General features: G+C 41.9%; 1 protein-coding gene and 1 non-coding gene across 2 annotated transcripts in view; both read right to left on the bottom strand.

The window, feature by feature from the left end:
• LOC118321211 (partitioning defective 3 homolog) overlaps nt 1-8906 on the bottom strand; it is a gene marked incomplete in the record, with an annotated part of 316585 nt that overhangs the window by 286473 nt on the left and 21206 nt on the right.
• trnaw-cca lies at nt 7467-7538 on the bottom strand. Its single transcript has one exon. It is a non-coding gene; the product is annotated as a tRNA-Trp (tRNA).

Consider the following 8906-nt stretch of genomic DNA (forward strand, 5'->3'; position numbering starts at 1 on the left):
ATGTCCTGTGTTTAAGATAAGAGCTGAACCAGTGTTCAGTAGTAGTAGTGGGATATACAGCTAGAAAAGGACATGATTGTCTAGATTTTCTACATATTAAAATACCTTCACACCTACATGTTTCAATTCATTCTCCTCAACCCAATGTATGCAACATTTCACTATAGAAAACAAGTTATGATTAGAAGAACTTGTTTCATGTGATTTTCACCAAGTGAAACACTTTCTGTGTTAATCCCAAGCTTTTAAAATGTAAAGGCCCACAGGCAACAACTTAATAGTGGAAGATCTGAAACAGATTAACAAACCTTAAACTTTTTTAAAGAAAACTTGAGTGTGCTTGCTTCAGCAGAAAGATAATGCTTCAGTGCAAATCAGAGAGTCCTAAAACTGCTGGGCCAAGTTTTCACAGTTTTTATACTCCTACTCCTACTCCTGTTGCCACGCGCAGTGTCAAAACCTAAGTGCAACATGTTTGGGCAATTATTGTCTGAATGAGGGCTCAGAACTATATGCCACAAGACTATCCAGTTGACACAGGTATAAGGTGTTTGGCTGATTAGTCCTTGTTGCCTTACAATGAGAAGGTACCGGTTTCTTACTATGGCCAGCTTTTATGGTGGTTAACAGAGATGACAACACACAACTTTCTGCTTTCTCAAGACTTTGCTTTCTCAAGACATTTGGTGGTAATCAGACTTGAGGAAACTGAGGGTACTGTGGCTCAGCTGTTAGAACAGCTGCCTCCCAACTGAAAAGGTCTTGGGTTCAGACTCTACTCCAGCCAACATGCCTGTGGGTTGATGAACATACTACTCGTCTCTACTGGTCTAGCCTCTGTGATTTGCTTTCAAATGAAGCAGGGATGAGAACATGTTGCTTTTTTATAGCACACAGACAAACTAAAATAAAGATTTCACAGATGATCAATTCAGAACATACTGCATTGTTTTTGGACTGTGACTGATTACTTGTTAGTTTGCAGCAAACCCACAGTCAAACAGAAGTTCTATTTTTCACATTCAATGGAATCGCAACACATGAAGGTCAATTCTCTTCATTTTATACTTTGTAGAATATGTTATTGTGAACTATATTTATGAAGTTGTTATTGGGTTGACTGGATGAGAACGGACTGGGTCTGTCCTTCAAGTGATGAAATGATCCACAGTCAACAGTGTGAAATTGAACAGATAACTATAACAAAATCTCACTGAAGTCTCAACAGGTCATTTAGAGACTGCACAATCTCCAGACTTTCACTGCCTGAGCAAAGAGCACATAAAGCACCATTAGGCTGTGACCTCTGACCTCTGGGAGTACAGAGATCCCTGTGAAACACCGGTTCAACCCAGTAGTTCAACCTCACAACCTCCCACTTCTAAAGTTTGCTCTGCAGCATAATAACAGCTGTGATTTATGGAGTTTATGTTCTCCCCTGTGAGTCATAAACATTATTGTCACAAACACTTTCTGCCTCCCTTGCGCGCACACACACACACACACACACACACACACACACACCCGTACACACATACCGTACCCTAGCTCTTTATCTTTGCCAAAATGTTCACTGTTGCTATCACAAGAAAGTAAAACAAATGCAAAACCGAAGATATAGGCCTACTGTACGGTCATATTTTTTGTGCATGTGTGAAACACAAAAAGTGTAAGTGGGTAAATCCTTAAATCAAGAGTGCCAGTGTATCATAACGTTTTGCACATACAAATAAAACAATTAATACCAATGCCATATTGTATGTAACTGGGGCAGAGAAGTGTATCCTACACACACACACACACATGCTCACACAGACCTCCAAAACATGTGGAATGTGCTGTCGATAAAAACAGTAACATTTACTGATAGATTTACCAGATTCCTGAGAGAATGACTACTTTTATGTCATTCTTGAGGCTGTAGAGATGTCCTCTTATGCAAACAAATACTGAATTTGGTGTTTCGGCAGCTCTGCTCCCCCTGTGGAGCTGTCACTGCTAATTCATAAAGAGCTAATTAGTGGTTGTTTATAAAAGGCTTCGCTCATCCTAAACAACCCAACAGACGACATACGTGCGTACTCCTGTCTGTTGATTTTTAGTTTAGTTCACCAGGTTGGTTTTAGCTCACTAAAATAGAATGAAGAGCTCTTTGGGGCATAACAATTGCTTCCTAGTGGATACCGACAGTCCCTAACTGTGTCCAGTGTGTGCAGGCAGACAGTAATGGACTTAAGAACTGAGGGAAGCTTTACACTGGTATTCCTCTGAGATAAAGTCACCTGCAGGGTCTCTGCATTATTGATGGCCTGCCTGTCCACAGTGACCACAGCCTGCAGAGTACAACACTGAGAGAAATATGACACCTCGCTACACACATACACTGGAGGCCTACTGCATGTTATCGTCCATAGGAGCACACCCACAGTTTACAACATGACACAAAGAAACAGTGCTGGAGACTCAAAAGCTACTAATGCCCACAAAGAACTTTCATTGCCTTGCTGGTAATTCAGTTGAAAAGGTTTTCACACATTGTACCTTGTGAGGAGCTACAGACGCTGTAATTGGGCAGCATAAAACTTTACCACTTTGTTTCTGAGAGAAAAATGCTCCACTCCACCCTGACAGAGAGAGAAAGACGGGGTGCTTACCCACAAAGATGGAGCTACATTAACCCAACACACTACTTTTCACAGTTATTATGGACCACACCACCCTGCAGAGTACATGATCCAGCCCCCAGATTATGGTGATGACTTATTTGCATACAATAGTTCATGGAGAATAATTAGTGTTTCCACAATTACTCCATTAAATGATGACTCATGCAATGTATGACTTGAACACAGTGATACTTTTATCAGAACTATGGCAGATTATTTCACTAAGCATTACATATTATACAGCCAACTATCTGATTTTCAGCAGTTGGACTGCAGTCAACACAGTTTTAGACACCTAAATACAAAGGGGGCATTTCAGTCAGGTTGTTATTAGCCTACCTTGCCAACATTGGCTGGCTGCTCTCAAAAATGGGCCAACTACAGATTCACCAAGTCTCAAACTTCCGTGCGTGTTCACTACTTGTCATTGTTCCAATACACAACAATATTTGTGCTCATTCAACAATTCAGTTGCCTGTAGACTATGTGGGTTAATGGCTTTCTCTAAACAACATCTTGCATTTAGACTGAACAAAGTGCTCAGAAAGCCCAAAAGAACAAAGTTGATCAATGAATCACTACTTTTTAAGAGGTTTCCCACACAACTGGCACACATTTTCCGTTGTACTGAGAAACATCGTTTTAGAAGAGTCAACTACAATGAATGGCTTTGCAAGTCTGTAGTGCAGGCACGTATGAAAGGCTAAAAGAGATATATGTACATTCCTTTTGGCCAACAGTTAACATTTCCCCACGCTGTGCACTGAACGAGTGGCAATATTAGTGCCAGAGGGGTCAGCAAGGGATCAAGCTGGTAATACAGGCCAGCCTGTCAAACACTGAGCCAAATCCTGCAGCCTCTTAACACGGAGACCCTGCAAAGATCTGCCACACCTACACACACACCTACACACACTGAGCCAGAGCAGACACTACTGTCAGTTCTCTGGAGTCTTGTTCTGGAGCTGTGGAGGGGCCAGCAGCAGAGAGCCAGAGGACATATCCTACTGTCACTACAGTCAAAGGCACAGCTATTCTTCAGACACTTGATTTTCTGAGCTCTTTGATTTGGGATGAGTTGTATGCTTGGATAAACCTCTGAAGTGATCCACTGCTGTGTGATCTGCTTGCGTAGGGGATTTGTAGTCTCTAAACCTTGTTTCTCCAAGACTACAACTGCAAATATCACCCCTCATGAAGTGGAAAGCTGAGCATCTGGTCTGGATAAAAAAAGCAGGTCGGACTGGTTGCGTGTGTGTGCGTGTGTGTGTGTGTGTCTGCATAGGCCAGACATGCTGCCTCATGGCTCAGCATGAGCTGGAACTGCTGCTGCGATGAAGGTTTCACTAACAAATGAAAGCAGACATCACATGAGGATCTTATTGAGAAGTTTCATAATGACACATCATTAGGCCAATTAAAGAGTAAACCTTCAGACAGGATGTGCCAGTAATTTAGAGGCATGACAGACTTCAAAAATACTTTTTTAGAAATTGTTGTATGATGGAAAATCTGAATATCAACATCAATTAGCAGTTTTAAAGCAAATGATTTAAACATTTGGTCCTAAAATATGGTTACCATATGTATAATGGACATAAGCATTAACCTTTCATTCAGTCAGTGAAAAATAAATAAATGAGGACTGCACTATGAACTGTACACAGCTCACAGTCTGTTCTTAAGCTTAGCTAGCAGCTAGCTTGTTGGCTTCCATCCCAAAGTCACGTTTTTTATTAGCATGTTTATTAGCAATGTGTCTGCACGGGCAGCTAGCCAGTTTCATCCCATCTGAGACAAGTGGTCATTAGCAACAGCGGGAGGGCTTTACACACACATGCACACACACCTTACACACTGTAGTGTCCTGGACATCAAAAACCTCTGGCAATATGGGACATGCAAAGTAAGGTGCTGTAAGAAGCGTCATTATTTTTCCTAGTTGCTCCATTGAAGTGTCCTTAGCAAACTAGAGAATTCTTATGCTAACAAGCCTCTGTTCACTAGATGACCCCGACCTCTGACCTCCCAGTGGATGAGAGAAAGCAAAAGGACAATTTCCTTAAGGGGGTTGATAAAGAGGTTTCAAATGCTTATCAGAAGTCCAGCAGGGTTGGTGTGTCATGTTACTGAAAGGACATTTGAGTGTAACCCTGAGGGAGCAACCCCACCCAGGCCATCTGCCAGGAAGAACAACAGCCAGATTTGGTGCAGATTGCAGATGTAGCTCTTCATAATGTAATGCAGTGATTATCAACCTTTTTGGTGTCAAGGACCCCCCATTGATAAACATCAGGCCGTGGACCCATATTTGATAAGATTGAGTTATTCCATAGCTGTCTTTGCATTTTAACAGTGAACAGTGTGAAACTGAACAGAATAGTCATTCTTATACATTCTCTCACTGGGCTAAATGCTAGTCAATGAAAAAATAGTACAAATTTAAAATCTTCCCCTTTTTTCTGGGGACCCCCTGAAACCTCCTCAACAACCCCTGGGGGTCCTCGGACCTCAGGTTGAGAGTCACTAATGTAAAGTATGTGTGACCCGTTTCATTGCCGGTGTGTTATTTTCTTAACATAAGGTAGTACTACTATAAGGAAATCAATGGAAACAGAAAACATGTCAGTGCCAATAAGCAACAATATGGGTGTATACAGTCAACTAAATCAAGGCAGGAAGAAGAGAACAATGAATGTTCTCATTTGGATGTGTCACTTTGAAGTTATTGTTAGTCAAAGTATTCTATATGCAAAAGAGCTACAGCAACCTTCACAACAATTACTGAGCAACAGAATAAATCCCTGTAATGTTAAACTAGCAAAGCAAACACAACTTAGCTTGCCAGTTTCTAATTCAACAATGTCTAACACAGCCACAGAATGCTACAAACGGTACTGAAAGTCAGTCCCTGCAAGTGAAGGCCTGTTGGTTCAGTAAAACTGGTTGAGCACTGCAAGACTCTTTGTCTACTTATAGAGTCAGCACAATTTCAGCACACTTTTGTTTATTATTTCATAAGCATAGAGGTTATGCTTGCCAGATGGGACCTCTAAATGAGCCAAGAGAAACACAGAGCACAGGGTGAATGACCAAGAACAGACAACCCGCAGTGGAGATGTCACGACACACACAGCTCTTTCACAGACTGCAGATGTGGAACACACAGAGGTCAAAGAGTCTTCTCTAGGATTTGTGTTTGTGTGTGTGGAGAAGAAGGATGAGGAGGAGGAGAAGGAGGAGGAGGTGCCTGGGATCTAAATGTGGAACAAACATCATTATGTAGGGTACTACTTATTGTGTACTGTTTCAATAGAAACATAAAATCAAGTCATGTTGACAAACTGCAACTCCAATCCACATACAGCAGCTATGGAAACAAAAGTAAACAGAGTCAGTCAGTCAGGAAGTGAGGCAACTCACTCTGTCTGTGTATGTGTGGATGGTGAGCATGCAGGACGGGGTTGTCCAGTGTCAAGTGTTAGAATGTAAAGTATGAGGAAGGGCATTCGTCTGACAGATGTAATCTGCATTTTGTCAGGGAAAAGTGAAAAGTGATTTCATTGTGTAGCCACACAGCTTAATGTGGAAAGGATCAGTACCATGGGTACTCAGTGTACTCAGGTATTCACCCAAAAGTCTACATTGTCAGTTTCAATATCTAAATGTTACCCAAAATCTACAAAGTGGCTATCTGCGATTCAGGTTGCCGACTGTGTAATGTGACCGGTCCAGAAACCATGAAATTCATAACCCATTTGTACTGAGGAGTGTGCTGGTCATGGTTTGTGAAGAAGCAACAGACCGTGACCATGAAACCCTCTTACACACTTTACACAAGAGCACACACCTCACACAGCCAAGAAAGGAGGGAGGATCCGTTCATTGAGAGAGAACTCTTTGTATGTGCGTGTGCAAATCCCAGTGGGTTCAAGAACAACACATGTAGAGCAGACAGTGAAGTCCCAGGAGTGTAAAGGCCTGCAAGAGGGAGTGGCAACTCTTTGGTCTCAAATGTTGAGACAGGGCACCATACTCGCCACATCTGTACTGCAACTGCTGTGCACAAAATTAGCTCATGTACCCCATAAAGAGCTCTCTAATACCATATTTATACTCTAATAGCACTACCACACAGCTGGTAAAGCCTACATCGGAGGCTAAATAAACCTTCTAACAACCAAAGAGGCTCATGTGTCCACTTCCAGTGTCCAACATGGCATGATACCAGACATGATGCAACACAGGCTAAGAAATGTATTTCCAGAGCAAAGTCAGAGTCTGAACCCTGATTTCTACCAGCAGTAGCAAACTTAGTTCCTGTAAAAAGTCACTGGAAATTTCATCCAGAGTGGCCCATCACGAGCAACTCGCAGTCCACCCACTGTCCCACTGCTCACAGTGGAAATATAGAGATGAGATATGCACAGCACATACTGCAGGCATGCAGTTTGGCAATTTGGAGATTACATCAAATCTACACACAGCCTACTGCATATTTACCACCCTCTCCAATCTCACCTTATATTTCTGATTATTCTGGCTGTTTTTAACATGCACCTGCAAGCAGTAACCTGTCATTAGTCTGCAGCTGTGTCACACACTCTAGGAAACACACACACACAGATATACAGCAGAGCAATCGCTCTAAAACATGAATGACATTAATCAAAACACTCACAACTCTATGCAGCCAGTCTTATCTCATCCACTGGTGTAACACCTGTATTTACGTTTTTTAATCCTAGTCTTTGGTAAATGCATTACCTAGCTGTGAACACTTGAGGCCTTCAAAAACAATGACCGTGACGTGATTTGAACACGCAGCCTTCTGATCTGGAGTCAGACGCGCTACCGTTGCGCCACAAGGTCCACTTCCCTCTTGTAACCGGCACACCTATCTAGAAAACTGAAAGCTATTGTTATTAGCATTTTGTTTGTGACATTAAGTGCTTAATGATGGCCTGGCAACAGGCAGTGCTATGAAAATATGTTGTGGATGTCACAGCTGGAAGCCATTCCTTTCTCCATAAGTGACCCTAGGTCACTGAAGGCAAACTGCAAATCTTGGCCAAAATATATTTAAAAAAAACTTTTTAGAGAAACTGTTTATCAGATACCTATCATGAGTAACACAACCAGACGGGCAAACAGGACACTATTTAAAAAAATGAAAGATTGAAAGGATCATCTAAATGGCATCAACTGAGATCGTGTAGCATTGGTCTTATGAACATCATACTGAAGGCTCTAAATTACATGGATTATATGATATATCATCTTTTGAGTCATGAATTGGAAACACAGTCCAGCTTGAGTTTCCAATGTGACAGGAACTCCTGAACTTCTGAATCTTTGTCAGGAAAAAAAGGCCCGCAGACACAGCCAGACAAAGGAAAGAGGCAGGCAGAGAGAGAGCTGATAAAAGTCACTTTCCAAAGGATCACTGGGTGAACATCCAAAATCCACAAACACTGACGTCTGAATCCCTGAGCCACAGAGAGCAACAGTCAAGTGATGGACTCAAAAATACATGAGATGTAAACAATGGGAAAGAAAGCGAAAAGACAGTCCAGATGTGCGTCTGTGTTTGGAAGGAGGTGGGTTCTGTGTTTCTGTGTACACTGTATTTATGTCTGGCCAAATCTCAAACTGAGCCCTGCTCTCTAACAACATCCATTAAGTGGTGATAATAAGTAATTGCTTGGACAAGAATTGACAAAGCAAAGTGGAAGTAGAAGCGTGTGTGTGTGTGTGTGTGTGTGTGTGTGTGTGAGGAATATCATATTTCAATATAAGCCGGGAAGCAACCGCTCTATTTACAGTAATATATCCCTGGAGGATCTGGATCTTGTGTGTGTGTGCTTTCCATCTGCTGGAAGAAGAAACATGTAGGGCACTGAAAGGGTGTCTTTTTGGCAAAGGACAATATAGCAAGGGAGAAATGGCAAAGTAAGAAGCAGCAACAGTAAAGTAGGTGAAGAGCTGCCTTTAACAACTGTGAGGAGATTGAAGCATATGTATAAATATATACTTTGGATTAAATCCTTGATGATTGATGGACCAGAACACTGTAACACACAGACATTGCATATATTATATATACAGTAGTGTAGTGTCCCACTGAAGTCTGGTGCTCCACACAACAGAGAATTGTAATTACCATGACAATAATGACCACTTAAGCGTCTTGTAGACTCGCCGTTCCCGACCTGTCGTGCGACAATGTGACGTCACGGG

Source organism: Morone saxatilis, unplaced genomic scaffold, assembly GCF_004916995.1.
Source record: "Morone saxatilis isolate NCDOM2014 unplaced genomic scaffold, NCSU_SB_2.0 Contig0, whole genome shotgun sequence".
Classification (NCBI taxonomy): domain Eukaryota; kingdom Metazoa; phylum Chordata; class Actinopteri; family Moronidae; genus Morone; species Morone saxatilis.